Genomic DNA, 14,647 nt, shown 5'->3' with positions numbered 1-14,647 from the left:
CATTTAAAAACATTTGCATATTTAAGAGGCAGAAAAAGAGTTTACCATTACATGATTTCTAAAATAAGTGTTCTAAGTAAAGGGAAGAGTGATTTCTGTAGCTGATTAATCTGGATTCTGTCAGGAATAGGGTGAGAGGGAGGTCCAGTCGCAGAGGCCAGAAAAATCTTGTGTATGTTACGGCCTCTTGGTCATACCTTACCAAGGGATCATCTAAACACGTTATTTGAAATATTCAAGGAATTCTGTGCTAAATCTAAGTACCATACGATTTGTAATCATTTATTCTAGAGAAAACATTAGCTAATTGTGCACACTATGTATGCAAGAGGAGTAGGTTACTTGGAGTCACAATGCCATGGTAATCTGTTCCTGGCAGAGATTGTGATGGATTTGGCTCGTTTTGACTGAATTTCTGAACCAGAGCTAGGCATTTGAAATGCATATTTTAACATTCTAGTACAATGCGGCACTATATGAGGGAAATAAAAAATCTTATAGTTTCAATAATTTACTTAAACATGTCGTAGAATTGATAAAAGTAAGCAACTTTCATGTAATACTGGGTGTGTCAGGCCCCAAGCTCAGCACTTTACAAAAATCATATTTTAAATGTCACAAAATTCCATTAGTAAGATTATTGATATCCCCAGTTGATAAATATGGAAACGAAGATAATTAATTTCCTGAAGATCCAAGAGTTAGGAAAAGGAAATTACTTGGTTGAAATGTCATTGCTCTAATTTTAGAATACCTCTTAGACATCATGTTTGTTCCCCAGAAATACGAAACATTTGTAAGTATCTGTTCAAAACTTTCTGTGAGTCTAAGTTAATGTAAGATTTTGAATATGTTATGCTATGATAACTAAAGATCTCAGGAATTTCTACATATTGAAGAAAGTATCAAAAGTACCTGTTGTAATAACATTGCATTGACAGGATGTATTGCTGTGGGATGGACCAATGAAAGCTTTGGAGAAATAAGACTATAAATAAAATATCCCTCGAAGTTAACTTTTTTTTGTAATATTTACTATGCAATTTCCCAGGAATATTGTAGCTTTCATTCCTACCAGAAAACATATATAAAGCAAAATTTTACTGAAAAAAGTGAAAATACTAACACAAAATATATGCAATTTTACAATATGATAAATTGCTTTTAATAGAAAATTTTGAAAAGCTCAGATGACGTTTATCAATTTGAAACAATTTATCATGCTGGATACTGAAATATAAAAATATTCCAAGTCATTAAACATATTTATAGCCTGTTTAGCTTAAGATGTATTTGATTAATTGTCATTTTCTAGGATTAGGATTATAAGAATTGGCTGGGCCCACAATTTTTTGATGTTAGGCCTGAAAAAGTTGTGAGTATCAGAGAAAAAGTAAAAGTTACAGTCTTAAACTGCCTTTAGTTATGTCATAAATTAATTAATGTATCTTCCCAATTATATCTAAACATCAAGATCAAATCTTCATTTAAAATGCGCGTGTCATTTTATAAAATAAAATTCATTCAGAGAATGTTATTTGTTAATATTTTTTCAATGTTTTCTGGATCACAGTAAGAAAAATACATAACTATTTTAAGTAAATTCGATTATACAGAATATGTTCTTGATACTATTTATAATCTGATTCAATAAGTTTAGAATCATAAATATAATAGTAATAATACATTTAACTGCTATCTTTATTGAATCTTGTCATTTTAAAGTAGTCAAAATTATTGAAAAAAAACATGCATTCCAAACTGAGTAACCACTCCAATAATTTCCTTCTTGCTACCTGAAAGATTTTGTTTGTTTTATTTTACTTTAATTTTAAAAATTTTTGTTTTCTAGAGTTTCATGAAGAAAAAATAAGCAGAAAAAATTTTATGGATTAGCACAAGAAAAGGATAAGTAGCTTTATGTATTTAACATATTTAAAATTTCTGCCAGTAGTTTGGGAAACAATATTCAGTAGGCATCATTTCTGAGATTTTCTTTTGATTCTTTTGTCTTGTTCAAGTTTTATATCCTTAAAATTGGAATTAATTCTGAGACAACCTATTGAAATTTACTATTTGGCTGGGCGTGGTGGCTCACGTCTGTAAATCCCAGCATTTTGGGAGGCCCATGCAGGCAGGTCACAAGGTCAAGAGATGAAGTCCATCTTGGCCAACATGGTGAAATCCAGTCTCTACTAAAAAAACAAAAATTAGCTGGGTGTGGTGGTGCATGCCTGTAGTCCCAGCTACTCAGGAGGCTGAGGCAGGATAGTCGCTTGAAGCTGGGAGGTTGCAGTGAGCCAAGATTGCACCACTCACTCCAGCCTGGCGACAGAGTGAGACTCAGTCTCAAAAAAAGTAAAGAAAACTAGGAAACCAGTCTGTTTTCACTAGAAAAATTGACTGTTATCTAACTATCTTTCAATATGCAATGCTTTAGATGGCAATCAATTTTAGTATGATAGTCTATCTTAGACTAAAAGAGGTAAGCATTCTGAAAGATGTGTTTTGTTAAAGTGTGACTAATTCAAAACTTCTGTCAATTAACATAGTAATTATAAAGGAAGTCTAATTTAAAAGGAAAAGTGCAGTGGTAGCTTTGTATAGCAGAGGACCTAAAAGAGATTTAAATTTTACAATTTTTGTTAAGCCTACATTTCCCTTATGTCTCTTTCACTACTAGGGAATAAGAGTTCCTGAATTAGAGCTAAAGGAAATTATCCTCTAATCAGGGATGTTATATATTAAATGATAGGTTAGTGATATGTTTTATTTGGGTATTGATTTATTTAATAAAAAAAGGGATTCGTATGATATAAAATCTAATTTTTAAATTATTTTAGTCTATGTAACTTTTTAGTAATTGGAATTATAATTTAATTTCCAAAGAAGACAATATTTGTTCAATTGACATTTTCCCCAATATCTTACTGTATGGAATTCATATTTATGTTCAGTTTTGTACTCTTAAAAGCTGCTATTAAGTTGATAATGTATATGAATATCAACGGTGTTAAAAATTATATGAAACTTCTATGCCTCTTTGCTGATTATTTTTTAAGTTTTAAAAAGTAAATAAATAAGGCAATATCATCTGTGAATGTCTGTTAAATGTGGAGTTATGGTAATTTTGTTAAAAATTGACATATACTTGTAGAATTGTGTATTCAAGTCTGTTCTGTGTCACTCAGTAGCTGTGATAACTTGGACAGATTATGTTTCTATTATTAGTAATTACATCTAACAAAATGGGACAATAATGTAAATATTAGCCTTTTAACATGCATTTGGAAACCATTTCTCTTTTATATTTTTCTGTAAATATTAATCCTGCCATCAAGATTATATTCAAATCAAGTGTTCTCGCTGTTGAGTATAAAGGTAGGCAGTATATAAATGTGAGGAAAAACAGGGAGCCTATGTATCCCAAAGATTTTCCAGGTCAGCTTCAAAATCTGGGTTGCTAAAGAATAGAAAATTGGTCCAATGAATCAAGTCATAAATGAAATTAAACTAAAAAATGATTACTTTAAACTGTATTATTTACACACACACACACACACAAACATACAGTCCTACATTTGAAAAATTTTGTTGCTAGTCATTCATAACAATTTGTAATTGGCAAGTTTAGATCTGTGTCCCCACCCAAATCTCATCATGAATTGTAATCCTAAGGTGTTGAGGCAGGAACCCGGTAGAAGGTGAATGGGTGATGGGGGCCATTTCCCACATGCTATTCTCATGATAGTGACTGAGATTTCATGAGATCTGATGGGTTTGTAAGTGGAAATTTCCCCTGTGCATTCTCTCTCCTGCTGCCTTGTGAAGAAGATGCTTGCTTCCCCTTTTTCGTCCTGCCATGATTGTAAGCTTCCTGAGGCCTCCCCAGAGAGGGAGAACTGTGAGTCAATTAAATCTCTTTCCTTTATAAACTACCCATTCTCAGGTATTCTTTATAACAATTTGAAAATTGACAAATATAGAAAATTGGTACTAAGATAGTGGGGCACTTCTATAAAGATAACCTGAAAATGTAGAAATGACTTTGGAACTGGGTGATGAGTAGACATTATAACAATTTGGAGGGCTCAGGAAAAAAAAAAAATTATGGCTAAGCCCCCACAGGCAATTACAACAAAAACTAAAATTGACAGATGGGAACTCAGGAAAGTAAACAGTTTCTGCCTAGAAAAAAAACTATCAATAGAGTAAGTAGACTACAGAATGGAAAAATAAATTCACGAATTATGATCCAACCAATGACTAACATCCAGAATCTGTAAGAAACTTGAACAAATCAATAAGCAATAAATCACCTCATTAAAACTGGGCAAAAGACAAGAACAGACATTTCTCAAAAGAAGACATAAAAGCATCCAACAAACATGAAAAAATGTTCAACATAATTAATCATCAAGGAAATGCAAATCAAAACTACAATGAGTTATAATCTCACAGCAGTCAGAATGGTTTTTGTACAGTCAAAAAATCACAGATGTTGGCAAGACTGTGGAGAAAAGGGGACACCTGTACCCTGTTGGTGGAAATGTATATTAGCTCAGCCACTGTGGAAAACTAAGAGGTAAACTACCACTTGACCAGATAATACTGTTAATGAATATATACTCAAAGGGAAATGAACAATTCTACCAAAAAGAGACATGCTCCCATATATTCATGGCAGCACTATTCACAACAGAAAAATGAAAAAGGAATCAACACATCAACAGTGTATTGGATAAAGAAAATGTCGCACATACACGTTATGGAATACTACACAGCCATGAGAAAACAAAATTATGTCCTTTGCAGCTATATAGATGCAGCTGGAGGCCATTATGCTAAGCAAACTAATGCAAAAGCAGAAAGCCTCACTTATAAGTGAGAACTGAACCTTGGGTACACATAGACATAAAGATGTAAATAATAGACACTGGGAACACAGTAAGAATGGAGGCAGTGGGAAAGAGTTGAAAAACTACCTATTGGGCACTATGTTCATTTCCTGGGTGACTAATTCAATCATACTCTAAATCTCAGCATCACTGAAATATATCTTTGGGTCAAGTGGTAGTTTAACTCTTAGTTCTCTACAGTGGCTATTCAGTTTTTCCATCACCATTTATTGAACAAACTGTCCTTTCCTCATTGTGAGTTCCTGGCACATTTGTCAAAAATCAATTGATTGTAAATGTATGGGTTTACTTCTGGGATTTCTATCCTTGTCCTTTTGTTGTTGGTTGATGAGTCTGATTTTATGCCAATATTATACTATTTTGATCACAATTGCTTTATAATATATTTTGAAGTGATAGTGTGAACCCTCCAGCTTCTTCTTCTTGCTCAAGATTGCTTTGGCTATTTGTGGTGTTTTGTGGTTCCATAAGAAGTTACAAAGTTAAAGATTGTTTTTTCTATTTCAATGAAATATGACATTGGAATTTTGATAAGGATTACATTAAATCTATTATCTTAACAATGTAAATTCTTTCAATTAATGAGCACAGGATATGTTTTCATTTATTTGTGTTTTTTAAATTTCTTTTATCAGTGATTTATAGTTTTCAGTATATAAATCTTTCACCTCATTAAATTTATGAATAAGTATTTTTATTTTTATTGCTATTGTAAATGGAATTATTTGCTTAATTTCATTTTGTATATCTCAGTGTGTAGAAATGCTACTGATTTGTGTATGTTGATTTTATTTATATATATATTGCAACATTACTGAATTTGCTTATCAGTTCTAACAGTTATTTGTTGAAGTCTTTAAGAATTTCTATATAATAAGATCATGTTAGCAAAAAGAGACATTTTCACTTCTTTCTTTCTTCTTAATATTCCCTTATTTCTTCCTCTTACTAAACTGTCTGGCTAGGCCATTCAGAACTATGTTGAAAAGAAATTTGGCCAGTGGACATCCTTGTTTTGTTCCTGATTTTAGAGAAAATGTGTTCAACTTTTTACTGTTTAGTATAAATTTTGTTGTGAGTTCCTCATATATGGCTTTTATTGTGTTGGGGCACATTCTTTCTTAATCTATTTTGTAGTGATCTTTTATCATAAAAGGGTGTCAGATGCTTTTTCTGTGAACATTGCTTTCTGCATCGTTTTCAGTTTATTAATGTGAAACACTTTTCTCCAAAGAAGCTATGCAAATATCCAATAGGTTCATGAAAACATGTCCAGCATCACTAATCATTAGGGAAACACAAATTTAAATAAATGAGATAGCTCATACTTGATAGAAAAAGAGGTAACAAAAGTTTTGGAGAGGATGCAGAGAATAAGAAACTCTTGCACTCTGTTGACGGAAATATAAATTAGTATAGCCCTTATAGAAATGATATGAAGGTTCCTCAAAAATCTAAAAATAGAACTACCAGCAATCCCACTTCTGGGGATACATCCAAAGGAACTGAAATCAGTATTTTGAAAGGATATATCCACTCTCATGTTCTGTGAAGCATTATTTACAATAGCCAAGATAAGAAAACCCCAAAATGTCTATAAGTAGATAAATGTATAATTAAAATATACAAAATAGAATACTATTCAACCTTAACAAAGAATTAAATTCTGTCATTTGAGACAATATGGTTGAATCTAGAAGATATTATGCTAAGCAAGTACTACATGTCCTTATTTACATGTAGAACTTAAAACATGCTGAATATCCAGAGGTAGAGAGTATAATAGTAATTACTAGAAGCTGGAGGAGGAAGGTAGGGAGGAAATGGGGAATAAGTTTTGACATCTACTGTGCAACAGGGTGACTACAGTCAATAATAATATATTGTATATTTCAAAATAACTGACATAATACATTTTAAGTGTATCGCCACAAAAATGTCAAGTGAGGTGATGAATACGTTAATTAGTTTGTTTTAATGACTCCAGCTTGTATACACATATACAAACATTATATTTTATCATTTAAATGTAATGTAAATATGATTTGTTAATTGAAAATAACAGAAATAAAAAATTAGATATAAAAATGGAATTTTCTTAAATATTTATTTTCTTTTTTCAGGAACACCAAGGTATTGTTGCTGTTATAAATACAAAAGTATTGTATAATAAAAATATATTCGATAGTTTCTCTTTTCAAGTTATATTCCATTTTTATTAGCTTTTAAGTGGTTCTTTACTTCTATCATTACAATATAGTTTAAAGCAATAGTGGAGAGAATTTTCTCATATATTTAGAAATACTGATAATGTAGTTTAATGTCTTTTCAATCTGGTTCCAAAGATTACGTTTTCTGAAGGTTTCTCATCAACTATGCAGGTGTGAAGAGTGACAAATCGGGAGGTGCTATCTAGCCCCCTGTTCCCACTTCATTCAGGATATTTGAAGACCTAATCAAAAGCTCTACTTTAGAAGTGAAGAGCTCAACTTCAAGAAACCTAAAGACATTATCTAATTGGCCGAGCAAATTAATAAAGAGTTGGAATAAGAACCCAGATGGCATTATTCTCTAGAAAGTGAATTTATAATTCAGCCTGATGATTGAAGGATGTTTAGCTGTTTTACCCACTACAGTATTGTTCAACTAGAAAACATATATATATACAAAAAAGTGTGAGCTGTTTCTGAATTTATTTTTGAATATGTATTCATAAATTATACTATTCTTTTCACTCTTACTATATAAATATTTGTTGAGTAAGTTTACTAGTTTGGCTAGTGCTTCCTCTTTTAGAGAAATTGACCATTCTTTCCATTCCAATCATGTTGTTAGAGGATGCCGGATTCAGTATTACATATTCTGGCTCCTTGACCTTTTACACAGTGATTGAACAGATAGGGGTATATACACAAATAAAGATAGAGTACATGAGTACATAACAAGGAAATGGTCTCTTTCTTATTCTAACAGGAAGCTTTGAGTATGTGAGCCTTGATATACACAAAGTTGTGTCTGCATAGAAAAAATACAAGAAGCAAACTAACATGTAGACAGAAGCCAAGATATGAGACTATAAATGGCTTCTAATGGTGTTTGGGTCCCTAAACTCAGTTAGATTTTAGTTTTATTTCACAATTGTTTTAGTCCCACATCTCTAAAACCAATTTAAAATGGTTCACACTTTAGCTATTTTCACTTGTTATTTTACTCTTGTTTTATATTCATATAATTCTATTTTCCAATAAAAGTCATAGCTGAAAATGTATAAAATTAACAGCATGATCTCCTGTAGTGTATATTTTGGGTGGGTGGCAAATTTTTCCTGCGGATATTCTCTGTCTGTTATAATTTTGCTTCACTCAGAATCATTGATGCAACACCACTCTGGCAGCCCATAAAAGATACCATGATCCTATTTAAAAAATTCTGCCATGGACCCAGAATATATTCCTTGCCAAGCCCTCCTCTGAAAGTTGGGAACTGACCATGGACCCAAAGAATGATCATAGTGATGAAAGTCCTATAGATCCTGGGGTATCTGGTTCAACACGTGATCAGCGGAAGTGGGGAGGAAAGAGAAAGAGAAAGCACTAAAAGAGAGAAATGAGGACCACTCCTGATGATGCTAGAAGATCTCAGACACTACAGAGAACTTAGGAATTTCAAACCTTCTCCAAAGAGCAAGGCTGCTGAGGCACATAACTCAGGACAGAGATATATCTGTGTCTTAGTGAAGTACTGAATAATGGAAAATGAAAGACAAACTTTATAAAATCTGTACAGAACGTGAATCATATGTCAATGTGTAACTGTTACTTAAAGGAACGTTATGTGTTGCTCCCTATTTAAAATAGTAAACCAAATGTGAGATATGAAAGCATTAATTGAACAAATTGTATTATTTTTCCCACACTGTTTAGGTCATTTGAACATGACTTCTGCTGAACTCAGTATTTTGTTTCCATGCCCTTTTATAAACACAATCTTGTCTAATGTTACTGACAAATTCTCTAAGAGGAAAAATTAGATGGAACTGCTTTTATGAAATTTCCCATGATAGAATAAAAGAGGTGGCTGTCACTTAGAAGATCAAGGGGGAAGTGTCAAAGGAAAAAATGTGAACAGCATGCATTGGCTTTTACCCAAGCCCACATTATTTGATGTTGTTTTGGGCCACAAATTGAAAGTAGCTTGTGAATTTTAAAAAGTACTTATAATATTTGACACAATTTCTGACTACCTAAATTCTCTGTAATCAAACTGGAAAAATTTAATATTAAACTTCTATGTATTAAAAAGAATCCTGGAGTGAAATAGAAAGATTAATTGAATAATTAGATTTCAAAGATACAGAAAAATTGCGCTGTACCTAATACACTTAAATGAGTATTTAAAACTAAAATTATCTTGACCAGGTGTGGTGGCTCACACCTGTAATCCCAGCACTTTGGGAGGCTGTGGCAGGTGGATCACTTGAGTCAGGAGTTTGAGACCAGCCTGGCCAACATAGCGAAACCCCATCTCCACTAAAAATATTAAAATTAGCCTGGTGTGGTGTTGGGCACCTATAATTCCAGCTACTCTGGAGGCTGAGGCAGGAGGATCACTTGAACTCAGGAGAAGGAGGCTGCAGTGAGCTGAGATTGCACCACTGCACTCCAGCCTGGGTGACAGCAAGACTGTCTCAAAAACAAAAACAAAATAACAAAAACCCCTGGAATTATCCTACATATTCTACGTAGGATTGGGTCATTACTCTTTTCTTCAACTTGGTCTTCTGGTTGCTAGATAACCACATTGAATTGTGAAGAACACTGTACAAGTAGCAAATGGTTCAAAATAGCCTCCTTGAAATGTAAATCCCTAAGAGTACCCACCAAACATATATATGTATATTTTATCAAAAATTATCATTCAAATTTTATATACTTCTTTCTTTTTTTTTTGAGTCAAAGTCTCACTCAAGTGACACACTCAAGTGATCCACCTACCTCAGACTCCCAAAGTGTTGAGATTATAGGCATGATCTGCTGTGCCTGGCCTATATCCTGATTTCTTATTGAAACTGTCTGTAGCTATTAATAGACTATGTTCTCTCTCTATTTTAAAACTACTAAAACTATTATTTCAAATTTGTGTCACATTGTAGATTTTATCATTTGTAGAAATAACTTAATAATATAGATTGTTTATTTTAAAAATAGAGAATCATGCACTATAATAAAAAGACACATATGTCATGAGAATTATCCTGTAACAATAATAGAATGATCACACATTATTTAAATTAAAATAAATTAAAGATAGAGTTATTCATTTTCAATTAATACTGGTAAGAAATCAGGTGAGGCTCAAAACTTGTGAAAATAGCCTTATGTAAACTTAATTTGATGACAATATTTTAAATATCTCTTAAGTATATGTTAGAAAATAGAATCATAGAGTGTATTTTTATTGTCTTCCTCACAAAGTCATGAAACAGGTTGGCCATTTTATATTTAATTAATATACATTAGTTCATTAGCAATCATGTGATAAAGATATTTCTTTAGGCACTAGTTTTTAAAAAAATAATTTTCATCTATAAACATATAGTTGAGATTATTTTTATTAATTTTATCACAATGTTTTATCATCTCCTCTTTTAACTGTAGGCCATAGGTCATACATACAACATAATTTGACTGGTATAACTGTTGAAGATACTTTGCAGTGGATCAATGTTCCTAATCATCCAGCCATTATTGCTCGTAAAATACATCCAACAGTTAGTTCCTTAAAACCACTTCCTTAACTGACAATTCTAGGGATGACCTAGCATACTGTATGCAGTCAGCTGTGCTAATCTTAGCCTGGCTCTTTCACAAGTCTTGGACCTTACCTGGGAAAGCTGAACTGACCTGACATTCATCACCATGATTTCTCATCCTCCAGTAGGACAGGTTAGAGTGTTCACACAGAGGAGGTAAGGGTCCTAAGAGAGGGGAAAGATACACAGTCTACTGAGCACTAGACTCAGAATTGGCACAGCTTAATTTCTGTCCCATTCCATTGGACAAAAGAGGTCACACAGCACAGAGGGTACGAAAATAGCCTTTACCACAGTGAACACAGAAGCTGTGGGGTGACATGGTAACACATGTGAATACAAGTAGCATTGGAGAAATGGCACCATTTTTGTATTCAATCTATCCTACTTCCAAAGCCTGACTTCCAAATTATAGTAACTCACAACATGTCGTGTCTTTTAACTTATCCTCTGCTTCCCCAAATCAAATAGTCACTACATTGAAAATGCTTGTGTTGGATAGCAAAGGTAGAGAGACCAAAATCACTAAATATTGATCATTTCTATGACCAGAAATCTTTATCCTGAGGGATTTCTATTACTAATTTGTATTTGTAATTTCTAACAGTGTGACCTTTAGCATCTGCTCAAAACTACTGGGTAATATGTTGTTAACTGGATTAGTTGTGTCCTGGGTCAACACTTAAGAGTTGTACATCAACAAAAGAGGAAGGAGAAAACTTTTTTTTTTCTTTGCAAACCATATAATTATCAACTTATTTAAAGGAACACAACCACATGTGCTCATATATATATATTTACATATATATACATATATAAATATACATACACACACACACACATATTCATATACGAACCAAACATGCCTACACATACAATTACGCATTGTGAATACTCCCTGTATCCATAGTTTATTACAATTTAGTTTTGAAATTCCTCACATTAAGAGAAGGTTAAATATGCACTGATCTTGTGGCTTGCTTTGGCCAATATATTGCAGCCAAAACGACAGTTTGCCAATTCTGAACCTGGGTATCAAGAGACCTTTCACACTTTGCGTAGCCTTCTTGGAACCTTGCTGTCCAGACTAGGCTGATAGAATCTTATGATATGAAATCCACATCCAGGCGTTTGATCATGCTAGCTAATAACTAATCAAACACTGGATACATAAATGAATCTGCTGGAGACAACCCAGTGTTAAGTAACCCATCAGCTTACCACAGACACATGAGTAAGCCAAAATGAAATCACTTACACCTCGACCAACAGATTATTGGGGGGAAACAATGCCGTTATGAAAGTAAACCACTAGGGTTTAGCATCACTTTTTTACAGTGAAAACTAACAGATATGACTTTACATACTCATGTTAAAGATGTCAAAAATATAGAAAAAAATGAAAGACATTGTTTAGATGTATAAAAGCCATTACTCCCATGAGTGACTGATAGATGACTTTAAGAATTTTGTACTTTTAAAATACCTATTTAACTTGAGTGTATTTTTGGTTCCCTGTATGATTTTAATATAATATCAAAACTGACTGTACAAGTTGAATCAAATGGAATGACCAATATACAAACAAGTATATACTGATGATCTAATTCCTTCAGGACATTTGCATTTTTAATCATAGCCTAACATATGCATTGCCAAGATATTCAGTTACTAGTTTGGATTCCTCTGTGCTAGACCTATTATTTTGCTTTAGTCAGATACTCTGTGAATTTGAATTAGACCTCCCTTGGTTTTTTCACCTGTCAAACTCTATCCTATTATAACAACTTCAAAAGCTTAACTGTCTTTTCTGACCTAATTTTTTCTCAAGTGGCCAGATAAAAAGGAGTGAAAGATAAATTATGAAACCATCATTTGCTACACAACTGAGTAAATATGAAAAGAGGTTAATGAGAGGACAAAGATCAAACAAGCGCAACCAAAATAACATGCACTGTTCTTAATGACTACAAATGTTCACAAGATTTTACTTTTATCCTATAAAATACAACATCCTAAAACAATAAGCCGAAATATGAATAAACACCACCTTGAGGTCACGGATCATTGCCCTTATGTTTTACCTTCATGCTCTTAAGCTCAGGTAAGAAGCTTATTCCTCACAATACTCTCTTCATAAAATCATAGCAGTTATTCTTTACCTGGTCATTTATTATAGACTTATTCAATAGTAATAAGGAGCAAATTATTACCTTATAATAATTTGTTATTTGTAACTTGAGTTCAAGTTACCTAGACAAAACTAAAATAGAAACATCCAATGACCTTATGACAAAAGAGACTAGCTTGTCTTCATTGACCAAATTTCTGACAGCCATTATGCATATTTCATAAAAGACTTCCTGTTTGTATATTAAGACCTTATTATAAATTTGCCATGCACAAATTATTTTAACAGTAATAATAAGTATAACTGCATTTGATAAATATAAATATACTTGAAAACTAGATGACAGAAATTTTACAAACTACTTTCCCTGCAATGTGAATATTCCTATAACAGGTTATAGCTCAGCCCTATTCTAAATAAAAACTCCAAGAATAAATTAACACTCTCCCTACAGTGTATAAGTGTTCTTTTTTCTCCACAACCTCTCCAGCATCTGTTATTTTTTTTTTTTTACTTTTTAATGATAGCCATTCTGACTGGCGTGGACTAGTATCTCACTGTGGTATTAATTTGCATTTCTCTAATTATCAGTGATGTTGAACTGTTTTTCATATAATTGTTGACTGAGTATATGTCTTCTTTTGAAAAGTGACTGTTCATGTCTTTTACCCACCTTTTTTAGAGTTTTTTTAAAAGTAAATTTGTTTAAGTTCCTTATAGATGCTGGATAATAGGCCTTTGCCAGATGCAAAATTTGCAAAAAAAAAAATGTACGTTGTCTGTTTACTCTGTTGATAGTTTCTTTTGCTATTTAGAAGCCTTTAATTCAACCATTGTGGAAGAGAGTGTGGCAATTCCTGCGACACCTAAAGACAGAATTACCATTTGACCCAGTAATCTCATTTCTAGATATGTATCCAAAGGAATTCAAATTATTCTCTTATAAGACACATGCATGCCTATGTTCACGCAACACTATTCACAATAGCAAAGACATAGAATCAACCTAAATGCCCCTCAATGATAGACTGGATAAAGAAAATATGGCATATACTGTATTCCATGGAATACTATGCATCCATAAAAGACAATGAGATCATGTCCTTTGCACAAACATGAATGGAGGCCATTATCCCTAGCAAACTAACACAGAAAAACAAATACCTTATGTTCTCACTTATAAGTGGGATAACACATGGACACATAGAGGAGCACAACACACACTGGGGCTTATCAGAGGGTATAAGGTAAGAGGAGAGAGAGGATCAGGAAAAATAACTAATGTGTACCAGGCTTAATATCTGGGTGATAAAATAATCTGTACAACAATCCTCTATGACACAAGTTCACCTATGTCAGAAACCTGCACATGTATTTCTGAACTTAAAATAAAAGTTGAAAAAATTACCAAGAATACATGTTCACCATTCCCAAACTTTCAGTTGAGCTCTTGCTGTCTCTTGAAAAAACTTTTTAAAACTACAGAATTATAAATTTCATAGCTCGAAGATACCTTGATTGATGTATGTTAAGCTTTCATTGAAAGCTTTTTATTTCTAATACAGTTGCATTACTACAGACAAGTCTGACACATTTTTTAACCAGAAAATATTTAAGCCTATGATCATTTCTGATTAATTTGATTATTTTATTGTAAAACTTCTGTCATTTCTAGGTTGTGTATTTACACATTTACATCTCATATCTACCATTTTCACATTTTTCTTCTTTCATACATATAAATCTTTAGATGTGTTTCTTGCACAAAGTAGGAAGCACTTTTTC

This window comes from Sapajus apella, unplaced genomic scaffold (assembly GCF_009761245.1).
Source record: "Sapajus apella isolate SASKATOON/1434 unplaced genomic scaffold, GSC_monkey_1.0 scaffold11, whole genome shotgun sequence".
In the NCBI taxonomy this organism is placed as follows: Eukaryota; Metazoa; Chordata; class Mammalia; order Primates; family Cebidae; genus Sapajus; species Sapajus apella.
Note: the sequence above shows the minus strand (reverse complement) of the source record.